Source organism: Magnolia sinica, chromosome 12, assembly GCF_029962835.1.
Source record: "Magnolia sinica isolate HGM2019 chromosome 12, MsV1, whole genome shotgun sequence".
Classification (NCBI taxonomy): Eukaryota; Viridiplantae; Streptophyta; class Magnoliopsida; order Magnoliales; family Magnoliaceae; genus Magnolia; species Magnolia sinica.
Window position 1 is genome coordinate 25,298,594 of NC_080584.1, and position 14,414 is coordinate 25,313,007.

The window sequence follows — 14,414 nt, forward strand, 5'->3', positions numbered from 1 at the left end:
TGCAATTGATAATAGCATTAGATGTGGCCAAAAATGGATGACCCAAAATGACTGGGATCTGACTATGAAGATTCTGGACAGGCTGAGTATCTATAACTATGAAATCCACTGGAAAATAAAATTTATCAACCTGGATTAACACATCTTCAATAACACCCCGGGGCACCTTGACAAATCTATCGGCTAGTTGTAATGTTACCTTAGTCGGTTTCAACTCACCAAGTCCTAGCTGCTCATAAACTGAATATGGTAACAAATTGACACTTGCCCCTAAATCTAGTAATGCCTTCCCGATCTTATGATCTCCTATGCCGTAAGAAATGGTGGGAGCTCCTGGATCCCTAAATTTAGGAGGGGTGTTATGTTGAATCATGGAGCTGAGCTGCTCTGCAAGGAAGACTTTCTTATGAACATTCTGCTTACGCTTTTGAGTGCATAAATCTTTAAGAAACTTAGCGTAAGCAGGGACTTGCTTGATAGCGTCAAGCAACGGGATGTTGACTTGCACTTTTTTAAACACATCCAAGATTTCATCAAAGTTATTTCTTTTCTTTATTGGTGCCAGACGTTGAGGAAAGGGTGCTTTGGGCACATAAGGTGGCACATTAGTGGCTCTTGGAGAGTCAGAGAGCTTTTGGACTTTGGATGCATTGGTATGGCTCTCTGCTTCATCTTGATCTTCTGTTTTAGAATTTGATTCATCCCCAGGCATCTCTATTCTGTTATCAATCTGCTTGCCTGACCTAAGGGTAGTGATCGATTTGGCTTGTTCATGATATTGCCCTTGGTTGGAATTAGAGCCAATCTCATACTGTCCCTTTGGATTAGCCGCAGGTTGGCTAGGGAACTTGCCCTTCTCTCTCTCACTCAATGTGGCAGCTAGTTGACCCATTTGTACTTCCAGCTTGGCAATGGATTGTGCATTTGCATGTAAGCTTTGCTGGTTGGCCAGTAAGGTTTGTTCGGTGTCTTTTTAGAATTGGAGAGAACTCTGCATGAAAAGATGGAGTGTATCCTCAAGAGATGGTTTCCTTGATTGTGTAGGCAGTTGTTGATATTGTGGAAACTGTTGAGGTTGTTGTTGCCAACTTGGAGGTGCGGTTGCATGGGAGGATTTCCAGATGGTCCTCCTTGTTGTGGTCCTTTTGCCCAAGAAAAATTTGGATGTCTAGCCCACCCTGGGTTGTATGTGTTCGAGTAAGGATCATTCCCAGATTTTTGAAAAGTGTTCATAGCATGAACTTGTTCAGAGAGAAGTTCTGGGAATGCTGCACTAGATGGACAAGACTGCATAGGATGGGCAGGACTAGAACATGTGGCATATGCCTCGACTTGAGCTGTTTGTGGTGGTCCGCTATTTAATACCAGAGCATCAACTTTCTTTGTCAGGTTATCAAGCTTGGCGCTCAGCTCTGGCATGACTCCTATCTCATATATACCACCTCTCTTTTATGGTTGGGGACTTCTGTCACCTTTATTTGAATAATCCCATTGCTGGGAATTTTCGCACAAGGTTTCAAAGAAGTTCCACGCTTCGACATCACTTTTGGTCATGAATGACCCTCCACTGGTGGCATCAACCATGCGACAGTTCTGTGGTGTCAGACCGTCATAGAAGTATTGAACTTGTTGCCACTTCTCAAAACCATGGTGAGGACATTTAAGAAGCAAGTCCTTCCATCTTTCCCAACATTCATGAAAGTGCTCGCCCTCTTTTTGTGTGAAGTTAGTAATTTCTCTACGGAGGGCATTGGTTTTGTGAACGGGGAAAAACTTGTTTAAGAACTTCTTAGACAGTTGGTCCCATGTAGTGATAGATCCAACTTCTAGAGAATTCAACCATGCTTTCGCTTTATCCTTCAAAGAAAAAGGAAACAGGCGTAGGCGGATCGAATCGTCTGAGAAGTTTTGGAACTTAAAGGTGGAGCAAATGTTTAAGAATTCTTTCACATGATGATATGGGTCCTCCTTGTCCAATCCATAAAAGGATGGCAACAATTGTATGACTCCAGGTTTAAGTTCAAAGTGTGCTGCCGTAGTGGTTGGCAACACTATGCATGAAGGCGCATTAAATTGGACAGGAGCTGAATAATCTTTGAGAGCTTTAACTTCAGTCTCATTCGCCATTTCAACAGGAATATTTCTCAATCTTTCACGAATTGTTCTTTCAATCTCAGGATCAAACGGTGCTAGTTCTATGTTTAGAGATCTACGTCCTAGCATAAACTATGTTATTAATATAAGAAAGAAAACTAAACTAACATGCAACCTAAGATGAATAAAACTAAAGGAAAAAGTTATGAATTCCTAAAAACAAGAGAAAGCTATGCAAACGAGAATTGGAAAGAAGAACCCGAGAAAAGGAGATGATGAATGTCTGAAGATTTGAGAGCTCCTCCTTTTGAAGACAATGTTATTTAGCAGCTTCCTTCCTTAATTCCTGTAAACAAAAAGAAAACAAAAATAAATTAAATTTACTAAGATAATGCTAGAAAAAAAATCCTAAGCAACGGTTAATTTCTAAAAAAAAAAAAGTTTGTAATCTTAGAAATAAAAGCTAGGTTAGTTTCTAAAAAGGGAAAATTTCTAAAAAATAGGAAATTAGAAAATAAGAGAGAAACTTTCTAAAAAAATAAAACCTAAAGACTCTTCTAATAATAAAACCTAAACTAGAAAATAGAAAGTTACTTGAAAGAAGAATCAGAATCTAGAATTAGAAAATAGGAAATTTCTAAAAATAAAATAAAATAAAATGAAATAGCCTAGAAATAGAAACTTTCTAAAATAAAAAATAAAACCTTAATTCTAAAAATAGAAATTAGAAAAAAATAGAAAATTTGGAAAGAGATTACCAAATTAGTAGTTTATGTCAGGTCCCTACAAAACAGGAAATAGGTTAGTTTCAAAAAAAAAAATTTAACCTAGAGTTAGTAAAAAACCTAAGACTATGAATTATGATAAGAGAGAATCCTAAATCCAATTGGAACAAAATAGTCCCCGGCAACGGCGCCAAAAACTTGATGTTTTATTTAAACCAACACGATTTAAATGATTTTTAAACTCGCAAGTATATGAATCAGATGCAGATACGGTACGTATTACGAGATCGTTCCCACGAGGACTGGTCGTCACAATTCAAATCTATGATTCTCCTTAACTAATCCAACAAATAATGGAATGAATTACTAAGCACAATTTTATGAAAAAAATAATTAATTAAGAACAGGGAAGAAAATTCAATCAGAGAGAGAGCACTAGGACTTTCGAATCCACCCCTAATTATCCTAACCCTTGTTTTGTCTGTTGATTCACCTTGATCTAGATTGATACCACTTATACAGAGAAAGCACAATCTGTGTCCTTAATCGGGCATACAAACTGTCTAATTCCTTTAAGCAATGCCATGAATGACATATCCCATATCCTTGGTCGGGTACATGGAATGTACATTCATTAAAGCACCCTGTTTCTTCCTCTATAGGAAACTTGTTCTTGATCAGACACAAGCACCTATAATAAGCATCCAAACAACATCCATATATATACTTTAATCAAGTTCATAGATGGAGAAGTATAGAATTTAAACCCATAAAGCCCACTTAAAGAAAGAAACAAATTAATTGAAATTCAAAGTAAATCAACCAATACTAGAGCTAATCAAATTAGGGGCTTCATCTCAGCCCTAGCTGAGAGATTAGTGACCCATAAAATCCATAAAAAAATATTAAATAAAATTCATAAAAGAAACGTCAAACCAAACAATCTCTCTCTCTCTTCTTTCTTCTCTTTCTTCTCTTTCTTCTCTCCCTTGCTCCAGATCTGGAATCCCCCTCGTTCTGAATGACTTTCCCACGTCCAAAACTCCCCTTTTATAGGTATAGTGGTGGGGTCGGTGGCAGAGTCGTAGAAGGACTCAAAGTGTAATTTTTCACAGTAGTGATCGGTGGGCCCCACTAAGGTATTTTCTGGAAAATCCACCCCGTCCATTGGATTCGGGACGAAATTTCATCAAGAATGGGTGGTTTTGAATGTCCATTGATATGGCCCAGAGAAGAAAATACAAAATCAATTTTGAACGTCGCCGGGTAGCCCTTTTGTGGGCTCTGTATCACGCACGTGTGCACGCATGAGAGAAGAATATCAGCATGGTTTTGAAGCTCTCGAACCACTCTACAAGATGGACGGCTCGGATCGGCCATACGGGTGACGTACGGGGCCCACAATCCTTCGCAAAAACGGACAGCGACCGTCCGTTACGCGGACGCGAAACCACTTCCGTGGCAATGGTGGGACCCATTTTGATAATTATTTCAAAAATCCACTCCATCCATTGCATGGAGGATGAAAAAACGGCTAGGAATGCCCAATTTCGAGTTAGAGTTGCGGTGGCCCACGGAGTTTTGAACTCACCGTCCGTTTTGCGTTTTTCAGCGGTCAACGTCCGTACACATGCATGGAACCAAACGGACATCTAGGCGATGATAATATCGGCCCCAGGAAGTGGATGGACGGTTTGGATTGTTCATTTGGACACTAGGTGGGCCCCACAATCGATGACCGCGGTTCGGTTCGCGGAGCGCTGGAAACGGAAATTTCCATTTTTAAGAAAGAGTTTGGGTCAGCGTTGCTGACCCGACGCAGGTCGTTCGGTATACGGGCGGTGCACATGGGCACCATGTACACATGCTATACATAAGGGGTCCACTGTGATGGTTTCGAGAAATCCAATCCATCCATCCTGTTTCTCAACTTATTTAAACCGTCAATACAAAGGTTGAGGCAGTTCCAAATATCCGGTGGGCTCCAAATTAGAGATTAATAGGCTGATCTGTCCGTTGGACCACTTCCTGAGATCTTCTATGCCTGAAATTTAATATGTACGGTTAATTTACGGCCCTCATCCCGTGTATGAAGTTTCGAGTTGATCGGATGGCGGGAAACATGTGATGTTGCATTCTGGATCATTTTCGGGCCCCTTTGCCTTGCTTTCCTCAGATCCCAGGCGTGTAAAATCTTCACTATTGGTTTTCTGGAGTCCATCCCGTGCTCTGGTAATTTTGGATCATGAAATCCATGCCTTTAACATCAATTTTCAATTAACGCTCCTGACTTCATCCTGTAACAAAAATACAATTAAAATACTCCATTAAGCATTATCATATACGTAAAATCTGGTAATTACTGGGGTCTGATATGCAATATTTGACCCTGATCATAAAGCTTCTTATGTCATTAGCATTGAGATTCGCCATGACAGATCACTTAGATTGCTCAGTTTGTCACAGAGGGCCTATATTACTAGGGTACTCGAAAGGTATGCCATGTAAAATTGTGCTTCCGGACAGTCGTCCATTGTGAAGGGCGACAAATTTGGCCTATTTCAATGTCCAAAGAATGATTTGAAAAATAATCGAATGAAAGAATTTCTGTACGCATCAGTAGTGGGGAGCATCATGTATGCTCAAGTCTATACGTGACCGGATATTACCTTTGTCACTGGAATGTTGGAAAGATACCTATCTAATCCAGGGATGCAACATTGGATATCAGCAAAGAAAGTATTACGGTATCTACAGAGAATAAAAGACTTTGGACTCACATACAAAAGATCTGATTGGTTGGAGTTGATCGGATATTCAGATGTAGACTTCGCATGCTGCGTTGACACTAAGAAGTTTACTTCACGATACATCTTCATGATAGTGGGAGGAGTTGTGTCATGGAAAAGTGTGAAACAATCTACCACAGCCTCATCCACTATGGAAGTTGAATTTATTGCCTGCCATGAGGCATTTAATCAGGCTCTATGGTTACAGAGTTTCTTTTCAGGTTTGCAGGTACTGGAGGACATCCCGAAACCATTGAGAATATTTTGTGATAATTCGGCTGCTATTTTCTTCTATAGTAATAATAAGCATTCGTCAAGGTCGAGGCATATCGACATCAAATATCTTGTTGTAAAGGAAAGAGTTCAGAATCATCAAGTGTCTATGGAATTCATCAGCACTAAGCAGATGATTGCAGATCCGCTTACTAAAGGGCTCCCTATCATGCCATTTCAGTAGCATGTGACATCCATGGGAGTCATTGATCCCACAGATGTTTTCAGTTAGTGGGAGTTTAGCGTACTTTGATTTTCACAGACATTTAGAGATCTCATTTTTTATACAGTTTGTTTTTTGGATGATTTTGATATAAAGAGTTATTTCTACTTCTATATATATGCGCAAATTTTGAGTAAGTAGAACTACAATCGTGTCTCATTGGAGATATGTAAAAGCTTCAGGAACTCTTAAGGATAGGCACATATCATCACACTAAAGTGTGTAATCCTTATACCATATTTTCTAGTTCCTGATCTATATCGTTAAGATTGAGAGTACTTGTGATCGCGCTTAGCTTCACTTCGCTTAAATTAAATGTCGTGACAACTACCGCGTTTCAATACTGATAGTCTTGATGGACCAGATTGAATAACATTACTTATATTGTCCAACTATTTCATTGGTTAACCATTTGGATGTTTTCTTAAAATCAAAACTTGTTTTCAACATTATTCTATAAGATAATCATTGACGTTGCTCAATGAGGCCCAAGTGGGAGAATGTAAGAACTCTATGTGGTGGGCCTTACTGATCAATGGTCTGGATTGTCCTAGCAGTTGGACGTTATGGTTGAGTAAACCAGTGAGCCCCACTTCAGGTGATCCGCTGCACAGCTGTGCATATTAGGGCTGGAATGCTATAGCTGGCTTACACAAATAGTAGTTGAGTTGAACTAGGACACAACAATGTGGAGCAGTGGGAGAGAGAGTTATGGTGGGATTCAAACTCTCATCTCCTCAGCTTCTATATAATAGACGAGCTGGGTCCCCGATCCAACACAGCGATAGAACTCAAAGTCCCATCTAATATTCTGTAAAAAGGTGTGAAGGAGAGGAAGACTACAACATTGGTATTCTGGTATTCTTATCTTGCATCTATGACATCTCAGCTAGGTAAGCCATCCGAACCCTAGATCCCCATGTCCTGTGCACAACAGATCTCTGGAATTTTCACATCCAGATAATCTTACAAAGCACACTAAGTACTTTGAGGTTGATTGTCATTTCATTCCTAAGTAGTTTATTAGATGTCTTTCGCCGTCACGTTTCTTCAAAGGAACAGCTTGCTAATGGACTCCTTAAGAAAGTTTCATCTTCTCATCTTTAAATATAACCTTTCAAGTATGACATGTATCTAGGGGTGTACATCGAGCTCGGCTCGGTGTTAAGACTCAAATATTGCATAATTTTCCCCATTTACATCTTGGTTTTATGAACATGAATCAGCTTAATGTTCTATTTTACTCATGTATGTATTGCAAGGTGAATTTAGGAGCTTGGATTGAAAAAGGGTGCTAAAAAGCATGGATTTGATGTTCAAGAATCACCAAGGCAAGGGATAGAACTTAGGAGACCAAGATTGAAGAATTCACATGCCAAAGATCCAAGAAAACCAAGTGAAGAATGAAGAAAATCAAAGATTTGAAGTGAAGAATTCTGAAATCATCCTGAAAAAGTGTATTCTGAAGCTCTGAGGTCTATTTTGGAAAAACTGTGCAGCAGGAAGTCTATTTTAGACAAACTGTGTAGCGATAAGTCTATTTTGGAAAACTGCGTATATTTGAGGCGGTTTTTAGGGTTTTTCAAATTTGTATGAAAATTGGAGTTCCCTACTTATAAATAGGGCTTCCTAGGGCATTCCTAAGCATCATTCAAGGCATCCCAAAGTAAAATTTAGGGTTTTTAAAGAGTTTTTAATTTTATTAGAGTTTTATAAGTTATTTTTTTAGATCTTTTCTATTTGCATTTATTTCTTTCTTCTTATTTTTTTTCTTTCTTATTTTAATTATATTTTTCTAAGTTCCTTGTAGCCCAAGCTAGAAGGGAAGTACATGGGTTTAATAATTCTTTAAGATTATGATGATTGATTGTTTTAATGATGAGAAGAATGGGGTATGCATGCTATCTATTATTTAAGTTTTGTTTTTTATCCTCTTGTGAGATCCATATGTTTCCATCATATGAGATCCACATTGATGGATAGGCTTACCTTAGATCAATCAGATTTCCTAGATAGGAGAGGTTCTCAACCTGTTATATTTCTTTGATTTTCATTATCTCATTGATATTGAATTCTTAAAATCACTGACGCTTGAGAATGTATGTCAATGGTGCAAATCCATGATTTTCTAATATTTTATATCACTTATTAAAATATTTAAACTGTTTTATTTTCCGATTAGGCTGACCTTAGTGCTCAGAGCTTAGTTGTGTTATCCAAGTCATCATGATTTTGGAACATTAACCTGTGTAGAACTTTGAAGCTTGGGTGTTATTTTATTCAGTTGAATTACATCCATTCAAAAATCTCAAAATCAAATCATCAGTTTAGTTTTTATTACTTAGTTTATTTTGTATTTGATTTTTTTCCTTCTCATAATTCATCTCCCTTTGGGATCGACCCTATATTCACGGGATACTACTTACGAACATATGCACTTAGAGGCAAGCAATCAAGTTTTTGGTGTACTTACTGGGGAGAGACTGAGATAGATCAGATCTGTGCAAGATAGCTAAGGTAAGTTTTCTTATAAGGTAAGTTCTCTTCTAAACCCTCCAAATTTTCTATAGAATTTTTTTTCTTTTTTTTTTTAAAGTAAATTCAGTTGGGTCTTTCAAGCACTAACTATGGCATAAGGTTGCCCTGCTTGGGATTTTATCACCCAAGTTTTATGGTTGTCCTACAGTTGCTGTTTGATCACAAAGATCATCTGCTGAATCTATTTTCCAGATTAGTATAGTTTAATTTCTGCATTAGTTTTACTTTTGTTGATTTATTTATTTATTTATTTATTTTTATAGACTGAACCCTCATGGTAGGTCCTACCGCCTGGGTTGTTGATTTATTTTTACTTTGTGGACCGAACCCTCATGGTTGGCCCTGCCGCCTAGGTTGTTGATTTATTTTGCTTTATGGACTGAACCCTCATGGTCGGCCCTGTCGCCTGGGTTGTTAATTTATTTTACTTTGTGGACTGAATCCTCATGGTCGGCCCTACCGCCTGGGTTGTTGATTTATTTTGCTTTGTAAATTAAACTCTCATGGTCGACCCTGCCACTTGGGTTATTGGTTTAGTTTTTATTTTTATTTTAAGTATCATACTTGCTATTTGAATTAGTAGTATTTGTTGTGTGGTGTGGATGGTTTATGTCCCGTTAGAATATGGATCGAAACAATTGACTCTCCTCTGAAGGCGGACTAGTTCCAAGCCTTGATCATTCATTTAGAAGAGGCACTCATCATCACTTGGATTCCATGGCAGACCCAGTTGATAATCCAAATCCAAATCTGCCAGATCCAACTATAAGTCAAAACAGAGAAAATCAACCTAATCCTCCTCTTAAGGATGAAAATGAAGTTCATAGAAATGTGTTAAACCAACCACAGACTTTACGTGAACATTTACACCCTGAGAGATCAACTTTACCATCTTGTATAGTGTTCCCTGCTCACACAGGGAACATTGATTTTAAACCAGGTGTGATTCAATTAATTCCTAAATTTCATGGCTTGGATTCTGAAAGCCCCTACTTGCACCTCAAGGACTTTGAGGAAGTAATTGCAACGTTACAAGTAAATAATGGCAATAGGGATGTACTTGAGCTTAGCTTATTCTTATTTTCTCTAAAGGATCAGGCCAAAGCATGACTCAACTCTCAAAGATCTAATACCATCACTTCATCGCAAGCCTCAAGTAGAGAGTTTTTGAAAAAGTTCTTTCCCGAGCACAAAACAAATGCACTAAAACAAGAAATCATATCATTCCCCCAAAAGGGGAATGAACTATTTTTTCAAGCTTGGGAGCGCTTCAAAGACATTCTAATTACTTATCCATATCATGGTTATGAACCATGACATGTGATTGATGCTTTCCGAAAGGGGCTCACCATGGATACCCGTCAGTTCATAGAGATGATGTATGGTGGAACCTTTCTTGACAAAGATCATAATGAGGCTTGGGATTTTCAAGATATGTTAGCAGAGAATACGCAGACATGTGATATCTCTACTAAATCAAACCAAACTAGACCCGTTCCTAGAGAGAAAGCGGGAATGTATGTCCTAAGAGAGGAAGACGACCTTAATGCAAAATTCATTGCATTGGCTAGAAATGTCGAAGCCTTGAAAATTAGGAAGGTTGATATGGTTAAAGCAAACACTTCCTTAGGTAATTTTTGTAGCATTTGTGGTGGTACAGACCATGACACAAAGGATTGTCCAATAATCTCATTTGTATAAAATATCATGCATGAGCATGATCAAGCAAATGCTATAAATAACTACCAAAGGTCAGTTATGCAACCAATGAGAAACACATATAAACCAAATTGACATAATCATCCTAATCTTAGTTAGAGGAATGGACCACAAATTAATGCGCCCAATGTACCTCAAATGCCTCTACAAAATAACTTCCTTGGAACACCTAACAATGCACCCTATGTGCCCCCACCAAAGCGATCATCTGTGGAGGGTGCATTGACCGCATTTATAAACTCTCAAGCTCAAATGAATCAGTCTCTAATCCAGTCAAATCAGGAATTAAAGATAGCTGTGGCTAGGATTGAGACTTAACTAAATGCTAGAGAAAAAGGCACCCTTCCTTCTCAACCTATGCCAAACCCTAGAAACACACATTTCATTGGATACTCAAATCTAAGTGAGTTACATCATGAACAAGCTAAGGTCATAATTACCTTGAGAAGTGGAAAAGAAGTCGATAACAAGATAATGCAACAGGTAGAAATATCGGAGGATGAGCCACTGTCTCAAGAAAATGATGAACCGGCTATGGTTCAAGAGTCGTAATAGCAAAAGGATAAAAAGACTAAGTCATATGAGCCTCCAGTTCCATTCCCATCTAGACTTCAGAATCCAACTGTCCCCATGAAATATCAAGAGGTGTTGGATGTGCTCCAAAAGGTTACTGTCAATATTCCTCTGCTTGATGTCATTAGACAAATTCCATCATATGTTAAATATTCAAGGACTTGTGCACTATAAAGAGGAAATTAAATGTACATAAAAAGGCCTTCCTTACTGAGAAAGTGAGCGCTATCATTCAACAAAGGGTTGTACCTAAATACAAAGACCCGGAAAGTCCCACTATTCCTTATATTATTGGGAATTTCCAAATTGAGCATGCATTGCTAGATTTGGGTGCAAGTGTCAACTTAGTATCTTATTTGGTTTACAAACAAATGGGGTTAGACGAGCTTAAACCAACCACAATTATAGTACAACTCGCTGACTGCTCTATTAAGGTACCAAGGGAAATTTTAGAGGACGTGCTAGTCCAAGTGAAGAAATTCTACTTCCTCATGGATTTTATTGTACTAGACACTGAACCATGTGTAAATGCTAGCGCTCAAGTTCCCATCATTTTAAGCCACCCATTCCTAGCAACTTCAAATGCAATCATAAATTACAGGAATGGAATGATGAACTTGTCTTTTGGTAACATGACTCTAGAGCTAAATATTTTCAATCTATGTAAGTAGCCCATTGATAATAATGAGATCCATGAGTTGAATTTCATGGACTGCTTGATAGAAGAAGAGGAATTGGAACCTAGTCTGACTGAGGAATTGATTCAAGTCATTGGGGACTTGAAAAATTCTGATTTAGAAAAAGTGTTTACTGAAATTTGTGATGATAATGAGAGCACTACCACCTAGGACATTGGTATGTACCAATGGAGACCGCGCACTCAAATCCTATCTATCGAGGACTCGCGACCTCCGCCATCACCAACCAATGTTCCAAAGCTTGATTTTAAACCACTACCAAATGAGCTTAAGTATGTATACTTAAGTGAAAATAAAAATTATCCTGTGGTGATCTCTTCATTTTTAGAGAAGGATCAAGTGATTAAATTGTTGAAAGTTCTAAGGGACCACAATGGAGCCTTGGGCTGGACCATTTCTGACATCAAGGGTATAAGCCCTTCCATATGCACCCATCGGATCCACCTCGATGAGGACGCTAAACCAATTAGACAACCTTAAAGGCGTCTCAATTCAAACATGATGAAAGTTGTAAAAAATGAGGTGATCAAATTATTGGATGTGTGAATCATCTACCCAATATCCGATAGTGTTTGGGTGAGTCCAACTCAAGTAGTCCCAAAGAAATCTGGAATAACTATCGTAAAAAATTCTAATAATGAACTCATACCAACACATGTCACCACTAGTTGGCGTGTTTGCATTGATTATAGAAAATTGAACCAGGTCACAAAGAAGGACCATTTCCTTCTACCATTCATTAATCAAGTTTTAGAGAGGATAGCAGGTCACTCCTTCTATAGTCTTTTTTTATGGATATTCTGAATATAACCAAATAGAGATAGCCCTGGAAGACGTGGAGAAAACCACGTTCACTTGTCCATTTGGCACATTTGCTTTCAAACGGATGCCATTTGGATTGTGTAACGCCCCATTAACTTTCCAACGGTGTATGTTAAGTATTTTTTTAAATATGGTTGAGAAGTTTTTTGAGATTTTCATGGACGACTTCTCTATATTTGGGAGTGGTTTTGAGGAATGCCTCAACAATTTATCTCTTATCTTGTGTAGGTGTGAAGAGAAACACCTTGTCTTAAATTGGGAGAAATGTCATTTCATGGTTCAAAAGAGAATTGTTTTGGGCCATGTTATCTCCAAAAATGGAATCGAGATAGATCGCTTAAAACTCGACATTATAGCTAATGTACCTATCCCCCGAACTGTTAGAGATATTAGATCACTTATAGGGCATGCTGATTTTTATAGAAGATTCATCAAGGACTTTAGTGCCATTACTAGTCCCTTGACTAATCTTCTTCAAAAGGATGTTCCATTTAAGTGGACAGATGAGTGTGCAAGTGCCTTTAATAAAATTAAATCATCCCTTACCACCGCACCTATCATACGTCCACCAGATTGGACACTTCCTTTTGAACTAATGTGCGATGCAAGTGATTATGCCATAGGAGCTATTTTGGGCCAAAGGAAAGATAAATGGCCCTATGTTATTCACTATGTGAGTAGAGCTCTAAACTCGGCCTAAGTAAACTACTCAACAACTGAAAAGGAGTTACTTATAGTAGTTTTTGCTTTGGATAAGTTTAAGTCCTACTTGCTAGGATCCAAAGTGGCCATTTTCATGGACCACTCGGCTTTGAAATATTTGCTATCTAAGAAGAATGCAAAGCCGACACTTTTGAGATGGATCCTCCTACTCCAAGAATTTGACTTAGAGATGAAAGATAAGAAAGGAGTAGAAAAAGCAGTGGCTGATCACCTTTCTAGATTGGTGTTAGATGATTCCATTGAGGAGATGCATATCTAGGACAGTTTCCCTGATGAACAATTATTTGCGATCTCCAAATTGCCTTGGTATGCGGATATAGTGAACTATCTTGTAACGGGAAAAATGCCATATCATTGGAAGTCACAAGATAGGAAGCGTTTTGAAACTGAAGTTAGGAACTTTTTCTGGGATGACCCGTATTTATATAAATATGGGACTGATCAGATTTTTAAACGTTATGTCGTAGAGGATGAAGTTTAGAGTGTTATTTCCTTTTGTCACATGGAAGCATGTGATGGCCATTTTTTACTAAGAAAACCACTGCAAAAATCCTGCAGTGTGGTTTTTATTGGCCCACCATGTTTAAAGACACCCATGCTTTCTGTGTTGCTTGTGATAGATGTCAAAGGTTAGGAAGAGTATCCCAACGCAACATGATGCCTTTATCCCCAATTTTACCATTGGAGATTTTTTTTGTTGGGGTATTGATTTTATGGGCCCACTTCCATTTTCTTTTGGATTTCTTTATATATTGGTTGGTGTGAACTATGTTTCAAAGTGGATTGAGGCAGTTCCAAGTAGGACCAATGACAACAAAGTGGTCATACGATTCCTCAAGAAAAATATTTTTTCTAGATTTAGAACTCCAAAGGCCATCATTAGTGATGGCGGGTCTCACTTTCGCAATAGAACATTTGAGGCTTTGATGAAGAAATATGGCATCAAGCATAAAGTGAGCACCCCATACCACCCACAAACGAGTGGGTAAGCTGAGATTTTAATCAGGAAATCAAACATATTTTAGAGAAAACTATAAGGCCAGATAAAAAGGATTGGTCCCTCAGACTATCCAACGCTTTATGAGCTTATAGGACTGCTTATAAGACCCCGATTGGAATGTCTCCATACAGATTGGTATATGGGAAAGCTTGCCACTTACCTGTGGAATTGGAACATAGAGCCTACTAGGCAATAAAGAAATTAAACTTTGATATGAACCAAACAAGTGTACAAAGA

At 38.3% G+C, this 14,414-nt stretch overlaps 1 non-coding gene across 1 annotated transcript; it reads left to right on the plus strand.

The window, feature by feature from the left end:
- The first annotated feature begins 1,642 nt into the window (after positions 1-1,642).
- Positions 1,643-1,749, plus strand: LOC131222002 (small nucleolar RNA R71). Its single transcript, XR_009159712.1, has one exon. It is a non-coding gene; the product is annotated as a small nucleolar RNA R71 (small nucleolar RNA).
- The last annotated feature ends 12,665 nt before the right edge of the window (positions 1,750-14,414 follow it).